The following is a 17,443-nucleotide window of genomic DNA, read 5'->3' on the forward strand; positions in this document are numbered from 1 at the left end:
ACATGGTCATATAACAGTGAAGTGAAAATGAGATCGCCTCCAAGGAGAAAGTGGCACCTGAAGGCGTCACCGACCAGCCTTTTGCCCAAACCTTCACCACGCCATGCTAGCAGCAGTTGGGCAGAAAAGCACAAAAGTGCCTCACTGAGCTGCTGATGGTGCCGAGCACGCCCACGATTACCAGCCATAATTATCAAGAGCCAACCGCCGCCACCTCGACTCACGCCCGCCGTACTAGGGCCAAGGCCTCGACCATGATGCCATGCCAAGCCCGCCATGCCACCAGCCTGTCGCACATCTGACGAGGTCCATGTAGGAGGGTGCCGGTCGCTAGATCAGCTCGCAGCAGGCCAGCACATGGAATCCACCCCATGGCTGATGCCTCTGGAGTGCAAATCTACACTTGAAGATCCTGAAGGGGGAGGGGGAACTGGAAGGAGAGGCTTTGAGAGCCTCGCGCACTGTCTTGAGGCCTTGCCGTGCATCACCATTGGCGACTTGCTACCACGCCTGGCCATTAAACGGAGTCGGAGAAAGGCCCGCCACAACCATCCTCGCAGCTCGTCGGGCTTCTGACTTTCTGCTGTAGTGGCGGCTGAGTAAAAGCGATGATGGAGGACCGTGGCGGCAGGGAACGGGAGCGCCGCCCGTCGGCCCGTGTCGCCCCTGGAGCGACGTAGGGGCCTGATCCGTTTCTTCAATGCCCCAGCATGCACATTACATAGTAGGATAGATATTCTTCCTGAATGTTACAAAATGCTATCATGCTTTCAGAAAAAATGCTACCATGATTGAACCCTCCCCCACATATACCTTCTGCCAGCCAAGGCCAAGGTCTTATTTTATCATTGCCTAGCTCATGAATTGACTTATGGTCTGAATGATATGCATTAATTGCAATCATGATATATCAGTTAAAACCAGCATGCCAGGCGATCAAAGGTCACAAAAAGACACCCAAGAAAAATCCGGTCCGGCTGCTGCTGAAGATGAAAGAAAGCTCAACAAATGGCTACACATGCTAAGATTGCCCATTTCATGGCAGGCTTTAAAATTTACAGAATTTGGAGAACTCGATCAATGGACGTAGTGGTCATCAAGCAGCAACCAACATTACATTCAGATGCCATTTTATCTTGCTGCAGTGGATGGAGATCCTCAATGGCGTCATATCATATCTCGACCGCTCGAGAGTAATTGGGCGACCCTCATGCCTCAATGATACCTCAATCAACATTTAGGAGTTATAATGACTTTGAGGGGTCTTTAGAGTAATATATTCAATCCCGATCACCCGTCCTGAGGTGGCAGCTGCAAGCTTCCCATTCCGCGATGCTTGTCCACGAGGCATAGAATCCAAAACCAGTCTTGCCTTGTGCCTTTTATAAATGCCGTGCGTACAGGCAACATCTCCCATCTCAAGGGATTGCGAGACCCGGCTGCTAGCTTCTCCTCTGAAGGAGGACGAAGAGAGCAACGGCGGAGGATGGAAGGGGCAAGGAGACGGATTCAGTGCAGTAGAAGACGAAGCAGAAGGGCGGTTTCAGGAGCATGCCCTTCATCCTAGGTGACAGATTGACTCCCTCCTTATGCTTCTACAAATTTTTGAGCTTCACAAATGTGCTTAATGAATAAACGGGGCCTCATAAGGAAGTGATTCATGTGATTAGCTAATTCCCATCGGTGCTCGTAGCCTAAGAGAGGGAATTCTTAACTTATGGCTTCTACTATTTGCTTCAAAACATAAACTAGATCATGCTATCTAGATGTACCATCTATGGTTGATCTAGTGATTCTTCCAACCCAAAACAAGTTTTGCAACCTAGAGCCAATCCTAGCATGATACTACTCTAGAAAGTAAAACACCCAAGTTGCAAGTATGAAATGCGGAAATGTAAATGAGTGGGTTAGGAAGAATGCAAACTCGTCACGATGATTTATCCCATGGTATCGGTAGGCAAATGTCATCCCTAGTCCATGTTGGAGCTCCACCAAGGATATGCTCCTGGTCACCAAGTCTCTCCCGATCAAGGTTTTGAACTCGCCACAAAGGCTTGTGCCAAGATGGATGAGAAGTTTTCCACTAAGGCAAGGCTCACCACTCCCTCTCTTCCGGTCACCTTGATGCCGTATCCACTATAGAGCTTCTCCAAAAAGGAGGGGGTGTCCTCGTTCCCCGCACATGGTCGTCGATGCCGCTCCACACCAAGTTGGAGGGTCGAAGACTTGCTGGCGAGCCACCAATGCTCCAAGGCACTGGCACACCTTGTACACTTGTGGTTCACACCTTGAACCAATCACAAGGCAGGCACACCTTGCACTCTCTCCTATCCTAGCACTAATCATTGTTCTAAACTTGTGCTAAGCTTTTGATTAATCACTTATGCACTTTTGGTGGCTTAGATGTGTTCTTGATGTGTCTTGCACTTCAATGGACTCCTGCACACTCCAGCAACGGCTAGTTAAAGTGTACCATCAGATGTTCTGATGGTATGTATTTTTGTAGCATCAGAATAAGGGGTGCTACCATATGTCCCTCCGTATTTTGACCATAACTCACAACTCCAAACTCCGATTTCGATGAACTTGTACTTATTGGAAAGCTTATGAAGTTCTACATGAGATTCTCTAAAAATCTAGACCATTCAATCACTTTTTGAGCACCGGATGAATGCTAAAAAATCCGACGGTACCATCGGACCTTCCAGTCACCACGTCGCTACTCTTCGTATTTTGGTCATAACTTTTTGCTTCGAACTCTGTTTTTGATGATCTTGTACTTGTTGGGAAGCTTATGAAATTCTACACACGATTCTCAAAAATCCAGACCTTGTGATCAACGTTTGGCATTGGATGAATGACCTAAAAGTTCGACGCATACAAATTTTCAAACGTCGGACCTTTTGGTGCCCCCCTCATCCATTTGTCAACCTCTCTGGAGATTTTGACAAAGTAAATATGCAAACTCCGATGGTAGCATCGTATGATCCGGTGCATGCCCTTATATGTTCATCAAATCATCCGTTGAGTGTATTTCAGTAAGCACCGGATGTTCCTCTGCTTAGTCCGATGGTACTATCGGAACTTCCTGTGCCCATTTTTCAGCACATCTTATTTTGGGCATAACTTTCTACTTCGAAGTTCGATTTTAATGATCTTGGACTCTATGGAAAGCTTGTGAAGTACTATACATGATTCTGTAGAAATCCAAGCCATTTGATAAGCTCAAAAACAATTATCCATGGGACAAGTCCAATTCATTCCTCTCTTTGTCCCGACTTCGGTATCTTTCTTTGTGATGCATCCATGGAACCTATGAAACCTTAAAAGGGCTCATTCTTGATACACATGTTAGTCCCAATGATAATATTGTTATTCAATCACCAAAATCACAATCATGGCCTAGAGGACCATTTTTCTTACAATCTCCCTCATTTTGGTGATTGATGACAACACAATCAAAGCAAGCATAAATTTGTAAGAATTGATCAATTGAACCACTTACAATTGTTTGGATGCTTACCATCATCCAACTTGTACTTGATCTCCCCCTTGTTCATTCTCATCTTGCTTCACTTCTCTCCCCCTTTATATATTTCTCTCTCTTTCTTGAATTTCTCCCCCTATGCATGTTCACTTCCATGCCTTACTTGCTTTGTTTCCACACTTTTCCCCCTTTGGAATCAAATCACCTAAAAGGTAATTCCAAATACTTGCAATCCAAAAAGACCTTGTGAACATAGCTCGAGGGAAAATGTTAGTAGCCTAGGGAGATAGTTCCATGAACCATGATCCATATGAGATGATACCAATGAAGATACCACTTGTAAGACTATTAGGATGGATCAACAATTCATGAAACTAGCATGTACAAGCAAAGCTCCCCCTATATGCGTGCACAACAAGATAGTGTAAAAAATAAGTGCACAACTAGATATAAGAGCAAAGGAAGCTTAGAGCATATCATGCATGGAGATCGCTTAAAAGATCGAAGGGTTTGACAATGATACCATTTGTAAAAGCTTGAGCATTTGCATACCTCCGGGGGCATATACCTTGATGGCACCACTTGAAGCATACCACTTGATGGCACCACTTGAAATGAGCCACTTGTAAATGACATCACTTAAAAATGACACCACTTGTAAGAGGCTTAGAGAGAAACACATGAGGTACCACAAGGATGGGGAATGTATAAGTACATTGCCTTTGAACTTATATATGAAATGTAAGCTCGCAAGGACATGACTCAATAAGCATGAAAGCGCTCATAATGTTATTATCACTCTTATAGGTTTGTTAGTTCACATTGAGAGTGAATAACATCATCTAAGTGTGATGCACCAGATGGAGAGACTACATAAGATAAGCTTGAAAATAAGTTGGTCTCCAAAATCACAAACCATAGGATGAGCTCCTCCTAAATGTGTGCATTTAGTGTTTGAATCACAAATTAATTGTATGCACATTGTTTATGACAACAAAAGGGAAGCTAACCCTATAGCTTGTGCTCATGATACAAAGGATAACATATGAAAGAGCATGTATCATGAAAGAAACAAGTATAGCTTTCCTACACACATGTCAAACCATGTAGGTTGCTCATGGGTTAGAGAGAGAGATACACAAGCAACCTACCATATGAAAAATAACTAGGCATTGCAACATATATCATATGAGAACACAATGCAATCCTATACATGGAAATGGAGCTACAATGATGCTTGAGTTGGGTTCTAGCTGCCATTACCTTTGAATGGGGGACTTGGGCACCATATGTCCAATCTTCCAAGCTTGGCTTCTTGACTTGAACCTTCTCATCTTCTTGTGAGTCAAGCCTCCAAATCCCCCGTAGCTGATCATGGGCTTCACGTGTCCTTTGGAACCCAAACCATTTGAGGCCCTTTCATATTGGTGATGACTTCCTTAGGCACCCAAATCGGTCAGTTCCAACCCCACTCCTTCTTCCCAACCTTCTGAGCAACCACCTTGCAGTTTGGTCTTCTTCTTGATGACATAGGAGTTGCTCTTAGTCTTGTTCTTGCGGTTGAACTTGGTGTAGATGAGGAAGCTCTTGATGGTGAAGTTCATCTTCTTCTCATCTTTGCTCATCTTCTTCACTTGGGGGCATTGATAGGACTTGTGGCCTTCTTGATGACATTTAAAGCAAGTCACGGTTGCTCCCTTCTCAAACTTACTCACCATGTGATCATGGTTATCTTGAGAAGGTTGAATGTTACTCTCTTGTCTTGTGGAGTTTCAAAATTGCCACCTTGTCCTTGCCCTTCATTTTGGCCAATTGCCCCATGAGCCATTTCACTTCTTGCTTGAGCTCATCATTCTTGTTTGCAATAAGGTCATCATAAGATTCTACAACAACATTCTCAAAGGATTTCTTATTGCAAGGGGGTGAGCTAGATTCCTCAATTAAATCATTGCAAAAAGTTGAAGCATCTACCTTAGAGATGGGAATTGCATAAAGGATAGATGATTCATTTTGCTCCAAGGAATTCTTAGTTTCATTATCAATTCTCTCAATTTTAGATTTGAGCTCTTCATGCTCCTTGTTAAGCAAGTTGAATTTGCACAACAAATTTTCATAATTTGTAGCAAGGGTAGCATGAAGATTATTGAGAGCATTGAATTGTTTTAATTGCTTAGATTGTTTCTTAAGGATTCCTTTTTTGCTCATGGTTCAATTCAACAAGATCATCAATGGAAGGAGAATCGGATTCATCATCACTTACATCGCTTTTCGTACCTCAGGCCATTACGAAAAAGTGTGGTGATGATGATGAGGGACCTTGCATGTTGAAGCGAGTGGTGAAGTTCTTGCTTGATTCATCATTTGAGCTACAAGAACTTGATTCTCCACCACTTATCCATTGGACGGCAGTGAATGCTTCATGCTTGGGCTTCCTCTCCTTCTTCTTCTTCTTCATTCTTTCATGCTTGGTATTTGTAATCTTTATTTGTTGATGATGACATCCATCTCTCAAGTGTACCATGTACCCGAACATGTTGATCTTCTTCATATACTTGAAGACCTTCTTGGCATAAGCTTCAACCATGGATTTGGTTTCTTCATCACTTGAGGAGCTTTCATCATCATCATCTTCTTTTTCTTCACTTGAGTTTTCACGAATGGCCATCTTCCTCAACTTCTTCTCTTGATTGCTTGCCTGGGCAAGGCTTCAGGTTGGAGAAGATGATTCTTGGTTTTGCTCTTTGGACTTGACCAATAGTCGCATCTCGAATGTCATGATCTTGTTTAGGACTTTGTTTGGGGTGAAGTTGGTGAGCTTCTTCTCATAGATGATAGCTTTCACCAAATTATAGTCCGACCTCCGAAGGCTATGGAGGATCTTACGATTGAGGTCCGCATCTCCAATCTTCTTCACACCTAAAGAATTGATCTCATTCACAAGAATATTTAGACGTGAATATATAGTCTCGGCATTCTCATTTTCAAGTTGCTTAAAGCTATTGAGCTTTTCAATGAGAACATCATATTTTTCATTTGACACATCCTCCATGCCCTCATTGTTCTCTTTGATAGTCATCCATAGCTTGTTAGCATTTTCACAAGTAAACACAGAAAACACTTTCACTAAGTGAGGATAAAATAATGCTCTTGGAAATCACATCATATTGTTTTTCTTATTGCCCATTATTTTTCACACCTTCACTAGTGACTCTTCAAACATTAAGGCCCGTTGCTTGAAGAAATGCTTCCATGAGAACTTTCCAACGTTGGTAAACCATGCCATCAAAACGTGGAACCAAACCTGTTGAATCCATCCCTTACCCCTATCGAGCTAACTCACTAGGCGGTGAAGCCTAACTGTTTCCATTGAACTGGTTTCACAATTTGCCAATAGAATTGACGATTCTTTGTGAAAGATGTGAGCCCTAGCTCTGATACCACTTGTAAGGAATCAGTGCTCGTAGCCTAAGAGGGAGAGGGGGTGAATTAGGAAAATTTAAAATCCTTAATGTATGGCTTCAACTATTTGCTTCAAAACATAAACTAGATCATGCTATCTAGATGTGCAATCTATTGTTGATCTATTGATTCTTTCCACCCAAAACAAGTTTTGCAACCTAGAGTCAATCTTAGCAAGATACTAATCTAGAAAGTAAAGCACTCAAGTTGCAAGTATGAAATGCGGAAACGTAAATGAGTGGGTTAGGAAGAATGAAAACTTGGCATGATGATTTATCTCGCGGTATCAATATGCAAATACCACCCCTAGTCCACGTTGGAACTCCACCAAGGATATGCTCCCGGTCATCAAGTCTCTCCCGGTCAAGGATTTGGACTCGCCACAAAGGCTTGTGCCAAGACGGATGAGAAGTTTGCCACTAAGGCAAGGCTCACCACTCCCTCTCTATTGGAGGTATGCCCTAGAGGCAATCATAGAGATGATGATATTCCATTGTGTTCATGTTTTTGTTGGTGCTAGAAATCGGTCAACCGAATCCCAGCGACCGACACACGACCCGGGAGAATCTGCTTAGCTCCTGTTCGGGTGAATGCCCTGGTGCGGTTCGCGCGGCGTGCCAGCCAATCTGACCTGTTGATTGGCAAGGAAGAACACGTGTCAAATTCAGTAACTACGATCGGCTAAGTTTCCGATCGAGAGAGCTTATCGGCAAATCGGCCGATTTACTGTGATGATGAAATCGGTTATAAGACAACACGATCCCTGTAGCTTTGTAGACAGAAAAATACTAAAGTAATCGGTACAAAGCGCGTAATAACAGCACTAGGAAAAGATCTAATCGGCAACGAATGGATCTAACAACAGAAAGTAATGAAAGCCGATACTACCGATTCCTAGCGGGATAACTGATGATAAAAACTAGGAAAACAGGTAAAAACCTATGAATCTAGTCGATATCGATAACTGATGAATAAATCTAAACGAAACAACAGCGATGCGCCGGAAGTTAAAGCTTAGATATTACTCGATAAACGGAACTTACAGAATCAGCCGGAGATCAAGATGATGCAGCCCTGCCAACCCGCACGAACTCGTGAGAAGGAAAAGTGACGGCGAAGTCGCCTGCTCGAAAGTAAGTACGAAGAATAAAGTAACTTGTTGTATTGATTGATTGTTGTGTTTACAGATTTACAAAGGTAGCTATTTATAGCCCCGTACAAATAATCTTCTTAACCGACTAGAACTCTATCTCTAATTCAAACAGAAAATAAATATCTACAAGCACAATCCGTGCTAAACTAATTACCCCACGCTTCATGGGCTGAACTCCACCTTATCCCTCCATCTTTCCAAGCCCATACAGGCCCACCTTAGTCCACCTTCCTGATCGGCCGATTTCTTATCGGCAAAGGATTGCCGATTGGGAATCTGGCGCATTCACCCTGAAGCGAAGTAAAAGCCACTGACCGATTCCGCATTATAGCACCTTTTGACCGATTCCCATCCGTACTTCTTCGACTTCTTTCCTCCTTGGCGCCGATTCTACTGATGACGAAATCCGGCGTCAACACATGCCCCCCAGTTTCGGAGTAAAACATAGTCTTTTACTTCGAAATTCTTTATAACCTCCCCTCCGAAACGGCCGCAGTGAAAATATCCTTCCGTTTCGCGGTCTCCCGGCTGATCATTGCAATTTTTGAAACGGGCGCCCACGACAGCCACTACCCCGAAAAACTCGACGCGCCGGCGCGGTGAAAATTCCATCTTTACCCTTTCTTCAGGCACCCTATAAATAACATTTCACCGCAGCTCATCTTCAAGCTCACGTCTCTTTTTCCAACGCGCGCACATCCTTCTTTCTTCATTTCTCCCTTGCCATCGAAGTCTTCCAGTTCCAGCTCCTATCACTTCTTCCCCTTTCCCTTCAATGGTGACTCCTCCCGGCAATTCCCCCGCACGCGATGCTCCAGGGACAATGCCCCCGGTGGAGGTAGCGACGGCCGTCACTTCTTCAACAGATGCAAGGGTTTCATCAGAAATCCCAATGGCAGTCCCCATCACAGCCCCATCATCTGCGCCAGCGTCGGCGACCACGCCGATTACTCAGAACTTTATCCCGGAGGTAAGTACCGAATCCTCCCCTTATCGGCAATATTTTAGATCTACTCCTTACATTCCTATGCCCCTTTTCCTTTTTAGGCGGTTAGAGATAGAATTACTATTCACCTCACGGGCAGTCCTGGCCTTGTTTGCCTTGGTCCCATGGGAGACCCAGATCCGGCGATTCTTATAGATTTGGAAACTGATCGGATACCTTTCAAACGGTCCGATATGAACTTAGATCAATGGGCAAGCACTTTTAGATCCTGGCCGAATGAAACCCCAGGTTGGAGGGAATGGTACCAACGGGTGGCCGCGTCAAGGAGCGTCTCATGGGATGAGCTCAAAATCGGCCAATGTATCAACCTTTCCCTGTCGCAAATGGAGAAAAATGAGCCGCTAGTGATGGCAGCTTCCTATTTTTGGTCTGACGCACTTAATGCATTCTTATTTGGTCACGGTCCTATGACCCCCACTCTGGTCGATGTGGTCCTCTTGACCGGCCTGGACATATCCTCCCCTGACACGCCTTTCCAACTTCTGACCGTACCGTCGCATCGGTTGGACACAAGAGGAATCGGCGGCTGGAAGGGCTTTATTAGTAATAACAAGAAGACCGGTACTGTTGATAACAGGGAGCACACCGCTTTCCTAATGATGTGGCTAGAAAAACACCTTTTCTGTGGAAGAGCCGCCGGCCCAACAACCAACACCCAATCTTTAGCTGAAGCACTGTCCAAAGGAAACCACGTCCCTCTCGGGAAACATCTTCTGGGTGCCGTGTACCATATGCTCCATCAAATCGGCACAAAACTCTCCAAGGGAGAACCAATCGGCAACCCAGGTGGGCCTTGGTGGTTCGTCAATCTATGGTTGAACCTTTACATGAACAGGATCACCCGGCAGCCAGTGGACCACATGATGTTTCCTAATATCGAATCGGCGGAAGACCCCACCGAGCGTCGCCGATGCATGTCTTATGGTGAAGCAGCGTCAGCTTTTCCAGGTTGTGCGTATTCCGCTACAAAGGTAGCCGAGTACTTTCGGTGCTTCTATAATGGATTTAATGAGGACGCAACTATCTGGTTTCTATACCAGCGAGACATCCCAGTCTTCGAACTCCCCTCCTGCTTCGATTCGACCTCTGGCCGATTTGATGAAAACCTTTATGAAGAATTGATCAAACCAGGACTCTTACCGGCCAACTTCTTTTCGGGGAAAGATGCCCCTACATATGAGTTCTACAACCCATCTACTGCTGCACGACAATTCGGCATGGGTCAATTGCCGATACGGGTGTATTTTGCTGGCCGAATCAAGTTCAGAGAAGCGCTTAAAACTGGCCTGGATTATTGTCGGCTGCGAGACCGAATTCCGGACTCCAGTATGATTAATTTGAATGAATGGCTATTATGTCCATTTGCCATCCAGCCGTTCAAGCTTTGGTGGGCTGAATGGAAGCAATTCTTATTCTGCAACTCAGCATCGGCATACTGCAACCTTCTAGACCCGGCCAACATTGATCCCAACGCCGAGGTATTTCTGATTACCGATTTTTATTCTTTTCAACATGATTGAGCACTAATGATTTCATTGTCTCTTTAGGCTGAGAGTCAAGCCCCTCCAACGCACAGCCGCAGTGGTCGGCTAATGGAGAGCTATCCGTACACCACTTATCCTCTTATCGGCTACGACGCTCCGTCAGTTGACATGATTGCTGGCCGATCGAAGAAGGTTCATAAGAAGGTTGTCAAGAAAACCAGTCGCCGAGTCCGGGCTCGTACGGCGTCGGCGGATCCTCCTGTGCTCGTATCGGCAGAAACCTTAACTGCATCGCCCCAGGCCACACAAATTGCCGATACTCAAGCCATTACACAAGCCGGAGCGGCTGCCGCCTCACTATTGTTGGAAGCCTTACAAGTGAGTTCAAGCTTTACCATTTCCGATTGTCATTTTGATATTAACTCCTCCTAACTTTGTATCTCGTAGAGTTCTTCCATGGAAATGCCACAGTCGGCAACAACTCAACCGGATACCAACGCGCCCTTGCCCTCATCCATTGAGGTACGGTACTTATCTTATGGACTCCCTTCGGGTATTTGCATAACATATTCAACCGATTCCTCGATGCAGACCATCAGCACACCACGCGTTTCTCGACAACCGATTTCTTCCCAGGGAGCTGGTCCGAGCACCGTGCCGATTGTTGTGGAGTCCTCTTCATCGGATGAACCTATGGTACAGGCCATTGATCAGGACACAACGGCTTTACAAGCGCAGCACGAAGAAATTCGTTTTAAAACGGTAAATTCTTAAACCAGCTTTCGACCAGCCGATTTGCTCTGTTCCCCTGCCGATTCACCCTTTTTCTTTATTCTCTCAGGAACAAGACTCCCCCAACAACAGCCTTTTCTCCTTCGCGGTCGCTCTCTCTGATGATGAAGAAACCTCATCCCGCCAAGTCGCCTTAAGCTCCGTTCCTGACGACGTCCGGGCTAAGCTCACCAACATCCGATCCCTCCTTCAAGGGGATATCGGCCGACTGGTAGAAGATGCTTCGCCGATTCGGCAGCTCTTTAGTGACGTCAGCGGACGAGTACCAGAGGAAGCGGAAGAGGCCTTGGCACCGGCGGCCTTTATTGAGTCCATGAGGATTCCCGTTTTTAGAGCCCTCCGTCACATGGCCGATCGCGCGAAACTGGCCAAGATTCGTGAAGATGAAAATGCCTTTAAGCGTCAGGCTCAAGAAGCGAATCGGCGTATCCATGTTCTAGAAGACTCACGCCCGGCGATCATTAGTGAAATAGATCGCCTCAAACGACGGAGGGCGGAACTTGCTAAAGAGATGGAGCAAGTGACCAAAGCAATCAGCGCCGAAGAGAACAGGCTTCAAGATTTACCCTCTGCTATTGCAGATTTGACACGGGAGAGGCAGCGTTTTGCTCAAGAGGCTCTGAGACTCCACCGCAACGCATCGGAGGTCCCTGGATCGGCAGAAGAAGACCGACGGGTTCTTGACTCTGCCGATCAGATCCGGCGTCGGGCCATCACGGCTATCGATACCCTTTTGGGTAATCTGTAAAACACTGACCGCTTTGTACGAACGTTTACTGCCTTCTTTGACCGACCCTTCGCGATGCCTTCTATTTACTGCCTTCCTTATTACCGATGGGACGTGGCCTCATCAGATTTCCACGTATTCTCCCCATAAATATCGACCTCGGCGCCTCCTCCCGATAGCATCGATCTGGCTCCCATTTTGCCTTTCCTCTTCCTCTCATCGGCGCAACTACTTTGTCATGGTCTCGTCGTCGTCCTCTTCTGTCAACCAGGTGACGTTCCGCCTTCTCCTCTTAGATCTTAGGAAAAGAATGCGCCACCTTATTCCTTCTTTGTTTCAGCCTCAACGCCTTGGTCCGGAGCTCGTGCGTGCCATCGAGCGTATCCATTCCGAAGACCCTTTGACCCCGGAGGACAAGGCTCTGATTCTGGCCCATCAAGAAGAGCTCCAAGACCACATTACTGCGGATGCTCGTGTAGTCTTGGATGCCGTGGTGAACGGAAGCTGTCACCGATCGCCAGTCATGAGGGGTCGTCATCGTGACGTTCCCGGAGATGACATCACTTCGACGGCCCGCACGATCCTGGACTTCCTGGAAAGGAACGGCAGCCCGCGGCCTCCCACCGCTAGGGTCCGTCTGCTTCCTCGGCCCGTCATCCTGGCGGCGGCAGAGGCCTCGCGTCTTCGTGCTTTGGAGCGGAATGAGGAATCATCTCAAAAGAAGGATAATTAGTTTGTTTTTTTGTAGTTTTTTGTTCTAAGGGCGACTTAGTGTTTTGCCGGCCATGTAACCCGTCGTCCGTACCGAATGAACGTAATCGGCCGTTCCGGTCGACTTCATGTGTGTCTTCAAAACCGAATCGTATCGGTCATGTATAATCGTGTTGATTCCTTAGGCACCGACCCATATACTTGGGTAATATCTTTTCAAGTACCTCCCATTCAGAGCTCTAGTGAATTCTTCTCCCTCTATCGTTTCTAAGATATAGGCATTCCCTGGAGCGCATCTGCCGATTCTATACGGCCCTTCCCAGGTAGGAGACCATTTGCCGAATTTAGGATCTTTCGACCCGATCGGTAATACCAACTTCCATACCAAGTCTCCGGGGGAGAACTGCTTGACTTTGACCTTTTTATCGTACCATCTGGCCACTCTCTTCTTATTCTCTTCGATACTTATCAGAGCCCTTAGTCGTTGGCCGGCCAAATCATCAAGTTCTTCCTTCATCAGAGATGAGTAGTCATTGGCTGACAACTGGTCCTGAAGTGAAATGCGCCTTGATCCTGCCCTCGACTCCCATGGAAGTACTGCATCGTGGCCGTATACCAACTGATAGGGAGATAGCTTGGTAGCCCCATGACAGGCCATTCTGTATGCCCACAGGGCTTCGGTCAAACATAGATGCCACTTCTTCGGGTATTCTTCAATCTTCCTTTTGATCAACTTGATTATTCCTTTGTTGGAAGATTCTGCTTGACCATTGGCTTGCGCGTAATATGGAGAAGAATTTAACAACTTGATGCCCATATCGGTCGTAAATTCCTCAAATTCCCCCGATGTGAACATTGTTCCTTGATCGGTTGTTATAGTTTGAGGGATACCGAATCGGTAGACGATATGATCCCTTACGAAATCGGCCATGATAGCCGAAGTCACAGTCCTTAGTGGGATTGCCTCCACCCATTTGGTGAAGTAATCAGTAGCAACCAGAATAAACTTGTGCCCCTTGCTCGATGGTGGATAAATTTGGCCGATAAGGTCTATTCCCCACCCTCTGAACGGCCATGGTTTGATGATGGGATTCATGGCCGACGCGGGTGCACGTTGGACATTTCCAAACTTTTGACACTCCTGACAACCCTTGTAATATTTAAAACAGTCTTCGAGGATCGTAGGCCAATAGTACCCGTTGTTTCTGATCATCCACTTCATCTTATGTGCTGATTGGTGAGCTCCGCATACCCCTTCATGGATTTCTCCCATTAGAGTCTTGGCTTCTTCTGTCCCAAGGCATTTAAGAAGAACACCATCAATCGTTCGGTAGAACAGATCATCTTCGAGCAGTACGTACTTGGTAGCGTGAAAGCGCACTCGTCGCTCCACCTTTTTAGACGGATCCTTCAGGTAATCGGCAATTTCTTTACGCCAATCGTCGGCTGCAAGCTCTAAGGCCATGGCGCCCGGAATCGGCCGATACCCAGATGCGTGTTGAGCGAGTTTGTTTGCTTCCTCGTTGTAGTCTCTTGGGACGTGCTCGATTACTGCCGATCTGAATTCTTTTAAAAGCTGTAAGCAATCTTCGTGATGAATTCGTAATATGTCATCCTTGCACTCAGCCCTTCCGGTTAGTTGATCCACAATTAGCATCGAATCCCCGAAGACCTCAACAGAATCGGCCTTGACTTCTCTTAATAATCGTAAGCCTTTTAATACAGCTCTGTACTCCGCTTGATTGTTTGTGGCGGCGGTTTCTATCGGCAGAGAAAAATCATATCTTGCCCCCCGAGGTGATATGAGGACGATGCCGATTCCTGATCCGACTCCGCATGATGACCCGTCAAAAAATAACTGCCAAGGCGCTGGTTCCACGAAGGCGATCCCCGGCCCACAGTGCTGGGCGACGAAATCGGCCATGACTTGACCCTTGACGGCTTTTGCCGATTCGTACCGTAGGTCAAATTCCGATAAAGCTAAGATCCACTTACCGATTCGTCCTTTCAATATTGGCAGTGACAGCATGTATTTTACTACATCATCTTTGCATACGACTATACATTTTGCCGACAGTAGATAGTGCCTGAGTTTGGTGCACGAGAAGTAAAGACACAAACACAAACGCTCCACTGGAGGATATCTTGTTTCGGCATCCAGGAGTCTTCTACTAACGTAATAAATTACCCGTTCTTTGCCTTCAAACTCTTGGACTAGAGCCGACCCAATAGCTTTTTCATCGGCTGATAAATATAGTTTAAACGGCTTACCCGTTTGAGGGGGAACCAGGACTGGGGGTGAGACCAAGTACCGCTTTATGTCTTCTAGCGCCTTGCGCTGTTCTTCTCCCCATATAAATTCCTGGTCTGGCTTCAACTTCAGAAGTGGTGTGAACGCCTGAATCCGTCCAGATAGATTAGATATAAACCTTCTGATGAAGTTTACCTTGCCGATTAGAGACTGTAGCTCAGTTTTGTTCTGTGGAGCGACGACTTTGTTGATGGCCGCTATGGTCTTCTGATTGACTTCTATACCTCGTTCGTGCACCATGAATCCTAAGAACTGTCCGGCGGAGACGCCGAAAGCGCATTTGTTGGGATTCATCTTGAGACCATGCTTTTTGGTACACTCTAGCACCTGTCGCAAATCGGCTAGGTGTTCCTCGTGGCTTTTGGACTTGACCACAACGTCATCGATGTAGATCTCCACCAGGAGGCCAATGAGTTTGTGAAAAATGTAGTTCATGGCTCTCTGATATGTAGCACCAGCATTCTTCAAACCGAAAGTCATCACCACCCACTCGAATAGACCAAGATGGCCTGGACATCTGAAAGCCGTTTTGGGTATATCCTCTTCGGCCATAAGTATTTGATTGTATCCGGCGTTTCCATCCATGAAGCTAATAATTTTGTGCCCCGCGGCAGCGTCGATCAGTACATCGGCCGTAGGCATGGGGTAACCATCCATCGGTGTGGCCTGATTAAGATTTCTGAAATCAACGCAAACGCGCAGCTTCCCGTTTTTCTTGTACACCGGTACGATATTAGAAATCCACTCGGCATAACGACATTGCCGAATAAATTTTGCTTCAATTAGCCGAGTTATTTCAGCTTTTATGTCTGGTAAAATTTTAGGATTGCATCGCCGTGCGGGTTGTTGGTACGGCCGATACCCTGGCTTTATGGGTAGCCGATGTTCAACAATAGACCGATCTAATCCGGGCATCTCGTGATACTCCCAAGCAAAACAATCCTTGAATTCTCTTAATAAATTTGTCAATTTACACTTGTACTCTGGATCTAAATTTGCACTAATAAAAGTCAGCCTTGGTTTGGTCCCGTCACCTAAATCTACCATCTCCAATGAATCGGCCGACGTGAATCCGTGTCCCAGCTTCCCGTCTTCTCGGGCGAACTGATCCATCTATTGCGCTTCTTCGGAGCCGACTGCTCGGATCGGCTGTAGGCCAAAATTGGTGACCTTCAGGAAATCGGTTTCCCACACCCTACCTGATATGCACCTGACGGTTTCGCAGCTCCATTGCTGTGCGTCGGCTGCTGCGATGCTGTACGCGGAGTCGGCTTTGACCACCTCGATGTTATCGCCGACCCATTGTACAAGGCATTGATGCATAGTTGACGGGATGCAGCAGTTTGCGTGTATCCAGTCTCGGCCAAGAAGCATATTATAGGACCCTTTGCCATTAATGACGAAAAACGTGGTAGGAAGGGTCTTACTGCCGATGGTGAGGTCGACGCAGAGGGAACCGCGAGCGTTTGACACCTTGCCTTCGAAGTCCTTGAGCATCATGTCCGTCCTGGTTAGGTCATCGTCGCTCTTTCCCAGCTTTCGGAGTACGGCATACGGCATGATATTGACGGCAGCTCCCCCGTCGACCATCAATCTAGTGAGGGGGCGACCGTCAACATGCCCTTTAAGGAACAATGCCTTCATATGTTGTCGTTCGTCGTCTTCGGGCTTTTCGAACGTGGCCATCATTGGTTCTAAAGCCAACCATGCTGTTTGTTCCTCTATTGCCGACACGTCCTGTTGATCGGCAGGGGTCATGAACTCCATCGGCAATATGAAAACCATACCGATTTCGGCTGCCGATTCATCACCCGCCGACTCATCGTTGTCCTTGTCGTTTCTTTTGGGGCGCCATACCCGAGGTCTCCCTTCCTTCTTGTCCATCGCGCTCTCTTCTTCTTGCAGTTCCCATTGGCGGAGGCGTTGGACTCTTCGTTTTTGTGATTTGGTTAAACCATCGGGACACCATCTGGGGTTTATTGGCCTCCCTTCTTTCCCGGCGCGTTCCCATTCTGGTTCGCGTCCTAACGGGTTCTCGTCTGTTACCCGAGCATCGGCCATGTCTTCGAGCCGGCTGTGAATGCTGGCTTTGCTATTTGGTTGATCGTGTCGGTCGGTCCTGCCCCCCTGCCTATTATGGCTTCTACCTTCTGACCGATCATATCGGTAACTTCTGCCCCCCAGCCGATCACGCATGGAAGGGCGCTGATCATCTGGGTTGCGCCGATTCCTGCTGATCGGTTCTGGCCTTCCATCTCTGGAGCGAGACCTGGTGAACGGCCGATTGCTTCGATAGGGACCGTTGCACTCTGG

This window comes from Setaria italica, chromosome III (assembly GCF_000263155.2).
Source record: "Setaria italica strain Yugu1 chromosome III, Setaria_italica_v2.0, whole genome shotgun sequence".
Taxonomy (NCBI): domain Eukaryota; kingdom Viridiplantae; phylum Streptophyta; class Magnoliopsida; order Poales; family Poaceae; genus Setaria; species Setaria italica.